General features: G+C 31.0%; 1 protein-coding gene across 48 annotated transcripts in view; it reads left to right on the top strand.

Moving 5' to 3' along the window:
• LOC106868745 (FH1/FH2 domain-containing protein 1) overlaps positions 1-15,389 on the top strand; it is a 357,696-nt gene that overhangs the window by 252,983 nt on the left and 89,324 nt on the right. The gene's annotated exons all lie outside the window — the stretch shown is intronic.

Below are 15,389 nucleotides of genomic sequence, written 5' to 3'. Positions count from 1 at the left end.
ATAAGTATTATATGTATGTATGTATGTGTATATATGTATATATGTATATATATATATGTATGTATGTATGTATGTGTATATATGTATATATTTATATATATATATGTATGTATGTATGTATGTGTATATATATATATATATATATATATATAAGTCAGTAAATAATGGGGTTGTGTTAACCGCACGTGGAGAAATAATAGGAAAATAAAAAATAATAAGGCAGAATGCTAAACTGGAAGCATATTTTAATAAAGATTTCTAACCGGCTTTCATTGCATAGCGAATTTTTCAAGAAGAGGGAGAATGAAAATGTTTTTTACAAAGAAGTACAAAATGAAGAAAATAATATATAAAAAAGATAATATATAAAAAAATAAATATACCAATACATTATATTGTATTTGAGCTTTTAAAGTTCAATGGTAATTCATGTATATAATGGTTGGAAAAATAAGGATGCATGAGAATTGAGAGTTGTGTTAAGTTTAAAAAAAGAAAAAAGGAGCTAAAAGTTTGTGTTAAGCAGGAAGTGTGGTGTCAAAACAGGAAGTGTGTGTAAGGGGAGACAAATCTTTTTAGTTGGAGTTATGAACTCTTTTTAAACAGGAAATTTATGTCTGCTCCTAGAGAAATAAGGTCACTGAGGGGTATGTGTGTTAAGAAATGGTTAGAAATTCTCTATGAAAAGATTCTCCTTGTTGATTCTTTCTTGTGTGGAGATTCTGTCTTTACATTGATAGAAAGGGAATATAAGGAATTTAGGGTTTTTTGTTTCTTATATATATATATATTTATATATATATATATATATTTATATAGAAAAAAATTAAGGTACTCAGAAATCTGGATGTTTGTACATTTACAGATTTTTATTAATGTCATATATTAAATAAAGCGCTTTTCACCTAGCCGTGTAAGATTTTCAAATTTAATCCTACACGGACTAGGTGAAAAGCAGCTTTATTTAATATGTGACATTAATAAAAATCTGTAAATGTACAAACATCCAGATTTCTGAGTACCTTAATTTTTTTCTATATAATTTCTGTACATCACCTCCAAACCCTCCAATATATATATATATATATATATCATCATCATCATCATCATCATCATCATCATCATCATCGTTTAACGTCCGCTTTCCATGCTAGCATGGGTTGGACGATTTGACTGAGGACTGGTGAAACCGGATGGCAACACCAGGCTCAGGTATTTTTCTTTGTTTTTTTTTTGTTTTGTTAGTTTTTTTTCTTTCTATATTTGGAAGTACTATATCTGTGAACTTATGCTACTGAATGAACTAGATACAAACTATGTGGTCATAAGTTCAAATTTTACTATAGTCTTGCAAATAAGACACATAGTTATTTTACACCAGTTTGCCTAACTGACAAAAAAAAAACTGTTCTTCTCCTATTTCACTGATGAGTAGTTAGGAATATGAAGAGAATCTGATTATAATAAAAATTTCACTAACTAAAACAACTTTCTCAACCATGCAAGATGCTTAGTTGACAAATTTTCTATTTATCTCAGATCATATAGAGAAAAAATCTATTCCAGTCTATCTCCCTGAAAATTCAGCCTTCATTTTTTACATAATATATAGCTCATTTGAGCTGTTCTGCAGGTAATACTTACAATCTGATGCATATTCCAAATAAAACTTGCATTATCATTGATTTTACATTAATTTTTATGATGATGGCATGGTTCCAACATCTCTGTGCTATTGATTTTTTTTTTTTTCCCAACTTTGTTTTGTTTTGTTTTCTGAAATTATGCTTAACAGGACAGCATATTAACCCATAAAACCCTTGATGATTCACATGTCAGCATGCATTCATTAGATCATTTTGTCTCCCCTCCTGTTTCCCTTATTTCTTCCTCTTATTCATTATTTTAGTCATGAATAGAACTTCCATTTGATATACTTATTAATTACATCACTCAGGTCTTCAATCAGACAATCCTTTTAGCAACTTTTTACAGGAATATGTTCTCAAATTCTAATATACCTAGAACAACAAACCCTATACTGAACAGTTAATCCCAAGTAGAAAGCTAGCTACTTGACAAGATTTCATACAACATAGCATAGATAGATGATTTGAAGGTAGTGGCAAGGATTTGTGAGTGAAGTGCGCTAATTTAGATCTAGACTATATAATTGATGTACTGTTTCTTTAATCCTTTCCTTTCTATACTCCTCTTGAAATACATTGTCTTTGTTTTAATTAATTTTGACAATATTGAAGAATTTAGTTAAATAGCTTTGTCAGTATCCTTCACACACACACACAGGTGCAAAATAAGGTGGAAAAAGTAGTACTCAAATACGAAAGATAGAATAGAATACTATTTCATTAAAGCCCAAAAAATTTCGTCACTAGTCTGTATCACACAACTGTCAGGTGAACAGCCACATAAAACTCTGAGTAGCAGTTTGTGAAGTTTTTTTCAGCTTTGATAGAAGTGTGTGTGTGTGTGTGTGTGTGTGTGTGTGTGTGTGTGTGTGTGTGTGTGTGTGTGTGTGTGTGTGTGTGATGTTGAATTTCTATGTAGATTTTAAAGACTACTGTCTTTTTTGTCCCAACTGAACTCATTCTCTAAGGATAAAGGATTATTGTTTGAAATCTTGATAATCATTTAATCTTTTAGTTCTCCTTAGTTGTAATTTTTGGTTATTGAATAGAGCAAGCAAACTTTTTGTGTTTTAGTTCACTATATATAAATTTTTATAATTATAAACCAATTAATGCAGTAAAGACGTGCATTATGAGTTTCAGGTGACAAATAACAAACTTCATGGTCATGAATTCAAACCTTTCTTAATGTTATTTTTTGTCCTTGGGCGAAGCACATGCTTACTTCATTTTGTTTGATCAACAACCTGTTTCATTGCTACACTGGAATTAACTGGTTAGCATTAGGAAGTCTATCTAGCAGTAAAAACATTAACTGTTTTAATAACAAATAACCATGAACACATCAAAAAAGTTGATGTAAAACAGTGGAGAATACTATGTTTCAACTTCTTTCTGGCAGTTTCCAAACTGGATCCTAACGAGTTCCTGAACCCCATAAAAAAATTTTCAGGTTCCACAAGATAAGTTACCTCTTAATAAAATTTAATAAAAATTTATTTTATTTAAAAATGGTTAATTTCAAGAAGCATGGAATTTCTGAAGAATGTAACATCCTGACAGCTCAAACACAACATAAGTAGTTTATTCCATCCTTTGAAAATTTTGAACCTGATAAAAAAATTAAAATGTTTCCATAAGTCATCAGTCCTGCACTGATTTCTGATTTTATGAATATTGTTTCATTTAAAACCTTATTAATATTTGGGTGGTGAGAGTCATCTGTAAAATACTAAATAGTATGAGTGGGTTCTATGTTAAAGGCAATGTCCATTTTCCCCCCATTCTTGTATGGGTCAGATGGAATTTGTTGAAGCTGATTTTCTATGGCTAGATGCCCTTTCTGTCACCACCCCTCACCAAGGTAATATTTCCTCATAATTGTACATGTTTTCATTGATGATTAGAAACAAGCATTGAAGATTAGACACACTGCTAATATGACAGTGACTCTCATTTATAGTAATCATATGATGTCAACACAAGACTGGCCACAGACACACAGCCACATACACATAGCCACAGACACACGGGCACATATACATATATATGCATATACATATATAAACATATATATGACAGGTTTTTTTGAGATTCCATCTTCCAAATCAACTCCCAAGGCTTCTTTAGGTGGCAGCCAGGACTACAGTTGAAGTTGCCCAAGGTCTCACACAGTAGGATTGAACCCAAAGTCATGTGGTTGGGAAACAAACTTCTTAAGTACACACCCATTTCTCAATATTAAAAAGCTGTATAAGTCTCTCTCGAAAACAGTGAAATTATGTTGAAAATGAATATCCCCAAGAATATACGAAAAACAATCTGGTATCAATTAATCTGGTATTCTTCCAGAAACTCAATTAGATTATGTATTGATATTCCAATAGAGAATATATAAAGTAAAAGTAAAAAATCTGATATAATCCATCTCTGTCAAATGAAATATATTACAGTTATTTTTGAAAATAACCGCCCAATCAAACAGTTAGTATCTTCCAACTTGCCTTCCAGATGTTTGATTTGGCTAGCAGCAGTTTCTATGTACTCTTTCTGCTTTTTCCGGCTTGCCATTGAAACAAAAACAGAACTGCTTTTGTTTCTGCATGCTCTCTCTATCTCTGTATCTCTATCCCCCCCCCCCTCTCTCTCTCTCTCTCTGTCCAGTATGTATATTCAAAATCTGTTTCTAACAGCTGATGAATATATTATTAAAATAAAACGATTGGCTGTTAATATATCAACATTTGCCCTTTTCATATAGTAACCGTTCTTTGATGCCTGTGGGTGTGGGTGGGTGTGTGGCTTGGCAAGTTGTTACAGTTGACTACCATTTGAAATATCGGCATACTAAAATATATATACATATCTGCACACATACACACATATATATACATATATATATATCCATATATGCAGTAAACTATGGTGACCTACCAAAAATATACTAAAGAGGTACTGATAATGCTACTTTATTAATTAATGTTTTTGTGTCATTTTCTATATGAAATCCATAGTATTAACTTTTAATTTCATGTAATCATATTTCATTTTGTTTTCAACATTTACTGAATTTTTACCAGCACTTTTCATTTAATCCAGTTTCATCTTTTCTGAATCATTCAAATGTCTAGGGATTTCTTTTCAAGATATCTTTTAATGTTTTGATTGTTATTGTTTTATTTATTTCATTGCTAAGAAAGTCATTAAGTGATTATTATTATTATTATTATTATTATTATTATTATTATTATTATTATTATTATTATTAAGGCGGTGAGTGGCAGAATCATTAGTGCACTGAGCAAAATGCCTACCAGCATTTCATCCGTTTGTATGTTCTGAGTTCAAATGCTGCCGCGGTCGACTTTGCCTTTCATCCTTTCAGTACTTAATGTATTCTTAATATCACCAATTAAGTACCAAATAAGTACCAGTTGAGTACTGGGATCTATGTAATTGACTTACCCACTCTTCCAAAATTTCTAGCCTTGTGTCAGTATTTGAGATCATTATTACTATTATACCCAGTTGTATGAGAATTTAACTGATGTTCAGAAGTTCTCAAAAGATTTCTTTTATACTTTGCTTTTTGTACTATACAAGTGACTCAACTTTTATATGTATATGTGTGTGTATGTATGTAAGTAATGTGTTTGCATATATGTAATGTGTGTTCAATATCTTTCATATTTATATTGTTTAAAGCTGAGAAGCTAAGACAGTGGCTCAAACTACACCAAGGCTCTTGAGTCACAGTTTTGTATTTTTAATGATATATACTGTTATAGGATCTGATAATGAGGTACATAGTGCCTTTTGCAGTAATGTAGTTTCATAATCGAATTCTATAAAAATAAAATCTATCATAGATTGTGATGCTTATGAATAATGAATGCTTGTTTAATAATTGGTTATATTAAGAATACATTAAGTTTATTTTTGTTACCATTTTTTTTTTATTTCTAAAGAAGAATTTTGTAGAATTTCTGGGAGGATGTAACCAATGAGATCAGCCCAGTGCTTCACTTGTACTTTTTTCATAGACCTTTAGAAGGATAAAACATAAAGTCAACTCTGGCAGGAATTGAACTAAGAACTTAAGGCTCTGACCTGAATACTGCAAGCTGTTTCCTTGGTTGTTCTATCAACAATATAATATTCTAAAACAATACAATGTGATGGGCATTGGCTAAGAGATTACAGTTGAGCAAATACTGATTTAAAACTTATGCATATCTTACAGTTAGTATGTTTGTACGAGCATTTGTTGTTTCTAATATTAATATTGCTGTTTTGTGTTATATTGTTATGCAATGCTTTTTATAGTATAAAACAACATATTGATAGAAATAGTGGAGCATTGTTTTGCTGGGTTTTTTTTTTCATTTGTTTGCTATGAAGGAAAAGCCTGAGTTCATGACTTTCACAGGCCCTTCAAGGTCCAATGAGAGCAATGCAGTTAAGAAATTTAAGGCTTTCATTGAATAGTTGCAAGTTGTCAGCTGCAGGGAAAACATGAGCAAAGAGAGAATGCCAGAAAGACAATGCTCTGGGAAGGAAGAGCTAAGACACAATGAGTTATGAGAAAAGATGAGTAAGTCAGGAGTGTTTGAGTGGATGTAACCCAAGACAAGCCAGCTCTAAGGAACAGAGGGTCCTGTAGTAGTGATATCAAAGGCTGGGGAAAGGAGACATTCTGAGTCCACAAGATCGTTTATGCCTTAACTTTTTCACCCAGAGTTTACCAATTAAGTACCAATAATATATTATTATTGTATCTGTTATTCAACTCCAGGCCAGTTCTGATTAAACAGATGTGACTTACTCATTTTATTTTTCAGGAATTATGTATCTGAGACTTATCCTTCCTTTTTTCTTTTCTATAAGATAAGACTTTATGTTGATTCAGTAAGAGTCGTGTTCTTAACTTCTATTTCTAGCAGGTTGGGTAATACTGAGTCCCCTATCAACTCTAGGTTGATTGAATTTGCTCCACCCTTTCTGAGAATAAATAATTGGCCTTGTGTCTAATCCAACAAAATCATTATATTATACAACCAGGTTTGCCTAGGCAACTATATTCATGTGTACAAAATTTGTTATGAGTTAATCATCTTTAGTTACCATCTATATATATACTAATAAACATATATTTAACATTTTATGTCTTTGTATGATGAGATAAGTGAATACAGAAGGATATGTAATGAATTTATAGTATTTTCTGATTATATAAATGAAACCAAGAGAAATAAATGGTAGTGGGGCTTTGGATTCAGTTTCATACTCTGGCATCTTGGGCAATTATCATTTTTCTATAGATAGCCTTGGGTCAACCCATTCCTTATGAGTAAAATCACGAGTAAAAGATGTAGCCCACCTTTTATACGAAGACAAAACAATGTACATGATAACACTTCCAATCAATTAAGATCAGAAGCCATGAGAGCCACTGCCTGGTACTGCATTCAGGCATTTGTTATTATTATTATTATGATTATTATGATTATTATTATTATTATTATTATTATTATTATTATACAATGAATGACAAAATTTGTAATGCATCAGATAGAATACTTAGTGGTAATTACCTATGTCCCTTTAAATTTCAAACTTAAATCATACTTAAATTCTCTTGCTTGTAGTCTCCGACAAGACCTACTACTCTCCTCATCTCATTCTAGTCTTCTTTTTTTTTTTTTTTTTTTGAGGATATCAGTTGTATTTGAAATGATTTTGTAAAGAATAATGGCATTGTACTCTAAATGAGGCTTGTGCTAATATCTGTATTTACTGTATTAGTGCCATTATAACTGAAGACAAACTATATATCAAACAAAAAGGAGATATGCTATGATAGTTTAAACAATAAAATTCAGGTCAGTTAAGCCAGCAGATATCAAAAGAAATTGGTAGCTACTTCTACACAAGAGGACCTCGTTAAAAACACGGTTGTATGAACTGAACAAATCTTTTGAGAACCGCTGCTTAAATTAATACTGTGAAGTTGAGGTCAATGGTGGTCAGAAAGAAACAAAAGAAATAATAAAAAAAGATATTAGAAGAGGTGTTTTATGTTAAAATAAGAAGCACGCCTTGAACTTAGCTCTGACATCAGCAACACTAAAGAGAATTAAACTGAGGTCAGCTTTAAGTTCAAAGTCACTAAACTAATTTGGATGAATGTGTAAAATAAGGAAATCTCCACAATTTTGAATGAAGAGATATACACGGTGTAAATGTGTGTATTTTACTTGAATACAACTTACCATTAATTTTGTTTGTGTTTTATTATTAAAATGCAGTTTTATATTTCTATTGGTCAGTTACTTTTTTAAAGTTTCTTTAAAATCAAATCATAGTTATTTATGGTGATATTAAGTTCTAAGCTGAGCATGAATGGTTCTTAATGTTAGAATATGCTACTAATTTATATGATGAAAATGTGGATAACTCAGTTGGTATGCTATTTGACAACTGGTCAGGAGGTTAACAGTCCACATCCTCTCACCAACACTGTATTGTGTCCATGACTAAGACACTTAGCTCATTGGACAAATCCGTCTAGTGCTAAATAGATAATGTAACAAGCCTATGAGAGAAACTCTACGAGTCATTCAGCCTGCTCGAAATAGCAGACAATTTCCCTTAAATGACAGCCTCATATCTTAAAAAAAAGCACACATTTGATCAGGTTTGTATACACTATGTCCTAAAAAATAAATGAGAATCAATGATTAAAACTATGCACCATGAGTTGTATATTTTGAAAATGCAGGTAACAGCTGCACAATAAAATTGATGAATGATTGATTAACTCTATAGTGCGAAGTTCAAGTATTCCTGCAATTACTCAGTATCATATCAGAGAGAGAGAGAGAGAGAGAGAGAAACTTTTATTTACTTAACCCTTTTATTACCAAATTTTCATTGAAATACACTAACTTTGTTTCAATTAACTTTGAAAATAATGAAGTATTTAGTAAAATAACTTTATTAGTAAGCTCTAGTGTTAGGAGCAGGAATCAACATGAAGTTTTTGATGAAAGGTTTTAGTCTAAAACATTTAAAAACAGGAAGTTTATATCATAGGACCAAGGGTGACCTCAGGTGCATTGATATCAAAACAGTTAATGCTATAGAAACTAGCAATTTACATAAGTTCTATGGTTCCTTGTGATTTGGATTCCACTAAAGTTATCCAATGCTTCATTTGTACAAACTTGCTATTAAACTTCATGTATCTCAACTTCAGAATCTCACACTGTAACACTGACTACTGACAAGATTTACATACACACATTAATTAGTCAGTGTCCCATCTGGTCACCATTTGTGAAGTGTGCCTCTCTACCTATTTACTTCTAAGTGCAATAGGTTAAGAATTAAGTGTCTTTGCCAGGCACATAGTGCAATGCTAAGGACAAGATAAGAACCCTCATCTCATCATTCAGTTAGTGGTAGACTGAACTACTATTATGGAAACCAGCTTCAGCTCTCTTTTCCTTATGTACAATTCATCATCACTATCATGCATCAGGGTCTCAGTGGCCATATTCCTCCACTGTGATGCAGTAGAAGTGGTTATCTTAGAGTAAAGGGATGCTGTGAGTGATCTCCTACATCTTTCTCAGAAAACAGCATAACTGATTCTGAGAGAAAAGAATCAACCCTTGTGCTTAGCTAGCACTTTATTTTAGTGATACCAGAAGGATGAAAAGCAGAATTGATATTAGGCAGAATTCAAACTCATGATGCAAAGAACTGGAACAAATACAGCATGGCATATGTCTGATGCTCTAGCAATTCTGCTAGTTAACTGCTGCTCTTAATGCATAATTATATTATTTGTTTTGAAATTTTGTTCAAAGAATCAATAGTCAAGGCATTACTATCAAGTTTGTTCCAATGCTTGAAGCTAGAGACCATTTTTTTCCCTCTCGTTGAACAGCTTGAAATCAGGATACCACCTACTAAGTGCTAAAACATTTGCTCTTAATTTACACCAATTGATTAGTAGCTACCTTGCTTTTTTTTTTGTGTGTGTGTTTGTTAATGTTGAAATACACAGGGGATGTGTGCACATGCCTACCTGTGTGAGCCTGCCTCTGTGTGTGTGTGTGTGTGTGTGTGTGTGTATGTGTGTGTGTCTGCCTCAGTGTTGTGAACATATGTGTTCCTGCCTGTATGTTGTATTCATGTGTATGTCTGCTTCTGTGTGTGTATGTGTGTACACTGCTAATCAATTGTGTTATCTTGTTATTTTTTGGGAACTAAAAAAAAGTAACCCTCCTGTTTTTTATTTTATGTTTGTAAGTTTGCTGTTAATACTTAAGCTTTTTGGTCTGTTTTGAAATCAATTATTAAGACAAACTAAGTGTTATAAAAATCAGTCTTTTATGAATTTTTTATAAAAAAAGAATCAAAAAAATATGATTCCTTCAGATATTGGAAACTTGTGGTTAAGTGAGATTGTTATTTATTGGAATTGTTAGATTAATCAATGTTGCTCTAATTTTATCATAGAATATTTATGAAATTTACAAATCTTAAGAATAGCATTTATACTGCTAAGTCTTACTTGATTTATACCTGCCAGGCACACATTTATACCTGTTTTAATTTGATTCATATGTTGACAGTTGCCCCTCTTTAAATTGGATATTTTTGTTAACCCTTTTGTTACCATATTCCTGTTGGAATAAACTGAATTTGTTTTAGTTAGTTGTTTAGTTAGTTTTAAAAATGTCATTATTAAGCTAATGTTTGGAACTTATATGAAATTTTGTTGGAAGCTTTTAATTTAGATCACTTCAAAACAGGAGGTTTGTGTTATAGAATCAGGTACGGTCTTGAACTGATATCAAAAAGGTTAAAGTGATTTTTGTTTTTTAAGAAGTTTCAAAATAAGACAACATTTAACTGATAGTATTGTATCTGAGGTTCATATTTTCACCTTTTAGATATTCTTTATAAATGTTATTTTCATATATATCTATTAAGGTATATTACTGCTGCAGGTTCTAAAATTAAGTCTTGACAGCTTGTACTTCATCTAATGGTAAATTAATTCCATTGAAAACTTCCATTTCTTCTTACATCGAAATCAAAGGTAGTAATTTTAATTGTTTCAATGATTGTGTTTCCATTTTTAACTAATCCAGTTAACTAATTATCATCTTAATTTTAAGTAACTGACTCAGAAGACACAACGTATCTTTTAAGTACTACTTGCTCATCAAATGGCTATTTTGAATTCTCTTTTCTAATGGAACCCCCAAGTGAATGATCATCTCAGCTTTATGTAATTTGTAGAATAAAATATGTTTGTGAGTATATATCTTTTACCAATGTTGATTGGTGAAAAAGACATTGAAATAGGTTTTATGAGTAAAGTCCTTTAAGATGATTGTTCTGCATCAGATTACAGATACCATTACAAGACTTCAGACCCAGTGATTGACCTATTAGAAATTTGTACCTAACAGTACAATCACTTACTTATTGCAATATAAAATATATCTACCCCTTGCTTTCTTTCTCTTGCAATTTTTACATTATCCTGTTGTAGCATTTGGCCAACCTGATTGTATTCAGCAAATTTAGTTTTGATTTTTCTAGTCATCACTGTTATACCACTAAATTCTATTTCCTATTTGGTCAGTACATTTTGGTACTCCAGTTTGCTAGTCACCAACATATTTTAAATATCTTTACAGAAAAAGACTATATTACTTTACTTCAAACATACCAAATTACAACAAATGATTGTGAAAACATAAAAAAGAAAACCTTCTTTTTGTAAATATTTTGTGTTATTTTAGTAATACTTAAATATCTTTTTAACTCTATATTCTCTAAGGCTTGGTAAATTTATAGCTATTGACAAAAAGATCTTGTATTTATAGCTTTGCACATGTGTTCTTCTGAGATAGTCATGTTTGTAAATTCCTGTCAGGTTTTCTATACACAGATTTTAATTTTATGATATCTGGTAACCCACCACCATCACACTACCATCTTCTGTATAAGTTAGTTTGAGATGAAGATGGGAGTGTTTAAGCATTCATCTACAAGTGATTTGGGGAGGGCTAAGAAAATAATATTCTTCTAAGATTTTAAACAAATATACATCACAAGATAATTTCATATGAATGTTAATTTTTTTCTATTGTGTAGCTAGCTATACATTTTCTCATTGTAAGAAATGTTAATATTTTTATAAATAATGATTTATAATTTAGGAGGATGATGATGATGATGATACACCTTTCTTGGTGAAAAGATATTTTGCATTAAAATAATTTATATTTGATTGGTATTTATTTTATTAATCTCACAAAGATGAAAAGTACAGTCTAGAATGAGACTTGAATTTAGACACTGCAAGACATCCAACAGTCTCCTGCTTCTATCATTCACTACCATTATTTTACATAATCATGGTGATGACTTTTGACTTTGCAAAAGGCCACAGTTTATAAGGTGGGCAGAAAGGAGTACAAGTAATTGGATCAACCATAAGACATTACTTGTACTTATTGTATTAATATTGTAGTGGAATGGAGAGCAAACACATCCCATGGGGAATTAAACTCATCATATTAAGGAACACAAACTTACTCACAGTGGAGTTTGAACTCAGACTGTAAAGGGCCATAACTAAATACTGAAAGGGCCCATGCTTGAGTGCACATGTCATAACCCAAATGGCTACAAAATGTGCGGGTGTCATCATCATTGTTTTTAACATTTACTTTTCTATGCTTGCATCGGTTGGATGGAATTTTTTTAAGCATATTTTCTATTGTTGGATGCTCTTCCTGTCACCAACTCTCACTTGTCTCCAGACAGGAGACTACTGACATTAGAAAGATGAAAGACAAAGTTAACTTCCACCATAAATATTTTAAGTTACACCTTTCATCATACAACAAATAACATAATACTAATAACAATTATAGCAACAGTAAATTTGTACACACACACATGCGTGTGTGTATGTATATATATATATATATTTATATATATATATATATATATATATATATATATATATATATATATATATATATATATATATATTTAAACGTTATTAATGGCAAATGAATGAGAAAGGAGTGCTCAATACATTTTGTAGAGATATAATTTTTTATTAAAACTCAAGCTGAGAGTTTACTTGATGATTGCACTGGCATGAAATTCAAGCTACGAGACAAACTTATAACTTTAGTTTTAATTATATATATATATATATATATATATATATATATATATTTCAAATTTATAGAAAAACAAAGATGAAGACAGGTGTAGGAACAACAAGCAAGTGTATTAGTTTGTTGCTTGGGGAAAAATGGAAAAATCTTTTACATTTCGAGCCTACACTCTTCGACAGAAAGGAATAAGAGGAAATAAATAGAGAGAGAATGAAAAGAGCATGTTGAGTTCAGTGGTCCAACATGGCCAAAACAGTTTGATTCAAATTCCATGGTACTTAAAGTTTCAAACCATGAGATGATGCTTTATATATATATCTAAAACGGAATTTATCAAATTCAAATTCAGTTTAATATGACTACCCAAATAGCTAATATAAAATTTACATTAAGAAATTAAATTCATGTTCACACTTTTCATGTTAAATATAGCATTTTTTTAAAATGTCATTTACTTTAATAAAATGTTGATATCTGAAAGAATATATATATATATATATATATATATATATATATATATATATATATATATATATATATATGAATATATATATATGAATATGAGCGAATGTGAACTTTGATAATTTTCTGGGTATCTTTTTTTTCTTCTCTCAGAAATATGTTATTTAATAAATTGTTAAAATTTTAGAAATAATTATTTGTGTATATCACATTTAGAAATGAAAGGATTAAAGTGATATAATCAAATTATGAGAGTAGTTCAAACAACTCGACCTAGCTCCCCTCAAACATCAATGACATTCTCGTTAGTTTATAATGAAACCAGCGTTATTTTTGTTATACGTTTACTCCCACTTATCTCAAACTGGTACGTGTTTGCATGCTGTAAATTCTGTGTACCGGAACAAGAATTTTATCTACAGCTTAACTGATATGCTGATAACCAAATTAATCTATTACCCTAGATTTACAAGCCAAAGAGGGTGTCTCTGCATCATCATTTGACCTGCTAGAAATAGCAAACAAATTTTTTTCAAATTATACCCTATCTTCTTAAAAAAAGGTAACGAACGATACATTGGGTAATAGCCCTAGATACCCTTAAAGACATGTTGCTCATGGTTGGAAGGTTTTTAATCTAACTATGATTTCTTTTATTTCATGACAAATATTATTTCATAGCTTGCTTTACAAAATTTCATTTTTCTCGTGGGATTAAGCAAACATTCATTCTATGTGTTTTGCCAGATTTCTGATGCAAAATTGTGTGTTAAAACATATGTTGTCGAATTTTGTGAGGGTCAAACTGTCAATAAAAAACAAGCACTGTTTACATTTCACTTCAACTACAAGATCTATGATATGAACAGTAAATATGCAATAAGTGCTGAGGAGAAAGATATGCTTCGGGGTCACATAGTCATTAATAAGGTTACAGATTGTGAAAAAAGGACATGGACAGACTAATAAATTAACCAATGAAATAACGCATGACCAAAGTATGTGTGCATTTATTAGCGGTATGACCTTCTCAAAATACTGCAATGAATATTTTTTTCATTTCTATAATAGTTGAGTTGTTCATACATTTCTTTCTAATTCATTAGCTCAAGTAAGTAGGTATGGAAAAATATATGTAGGTATGGAAAAATAGATGGTCTTGTGTGTTATACATACTCTGTCACTTCCAGTTCAGGCTGACTGGTTGTCTTTTGCAAACATTTCTCAAAATACAGGAATAGTGAAAAAGCCTTGTCCTGCAAATAATATCACATCCATTTAATTCATTGTAAACATGCTTAACAAGATGTCTCTTTATAAAAAATGTTAATAGATTATAGCTATTTTGGCTGAGATAACTAAGGTGGTATGTTTATGGGAAACACATTGATAAAAAGAATTAGGTGAGTGTGTATGCATGCATATGTGTTTATATATATATAATATAAATCTCAAACATTAATAATCTGCATAGAAACTGTTTGAAATTAAACTAGGTGGGAAGAAAGTTACTGATTTGATCTCTAACCTAGATCAGCATGGTAAAGCAGGTTTCTGAGATATAAATGGGGAGGAAAAAATGCAGATAACTATTTTAAGTTGTTACCCTCTAATAAATTGAGGTTGATGATAAGCTAAGTGGTAGTAATGAAATCCAACTATGACAGTCACATCTGGATTGCGAATGAAAGGGTACATAATGTGTACCATTGTATATACATATCGTATATGGCACTCTTAGCCTTTGGGTCAGTTTTGTGGCTTTCTGCTGATTGAAAATATTAGAAAAGTATATTATATACTCATGAGTTGTGTTTTTTATTTCTCCTTTTTCCCCCACTATTATTCATCGTCCCACCCCTTCCGTTTTCCTTTCTTTCCTCTTTTTGGTAGTGGACTAGTGCCCGAAATGTTAAGACTTTTCCTTCCTCTCAACTGTTATAGTAATAGCATTTTTGTTGAAACTTGCCCCTCACATTTTGTCTTTTACTTATTTTTCCTCATTCACGTGTGTGTGTGCGAAAATATGTGTGTATGTTTATATTCCATTCTTGTC

Source organism: Octopus bimaculoides, chromosome 9 (assembly GCF_046866305.1).
Source record: "Octopus bimaculoides isolate indiv1 chromosome 9, ASM4686630v1, whole genome shotgun sequence".
In the NCBI taxonomy this organism is placed as follows: Eukaryota; Metazoa; Mollusca; class Cephalopoda; order Octopoda; family Octopodidae; genus Octopus; species Octopus bimaculoides.
Note: the sequence above shows the minus strand (reverse complement) of the source record. Positions and strands in the feature narration are given on the sequence as shown.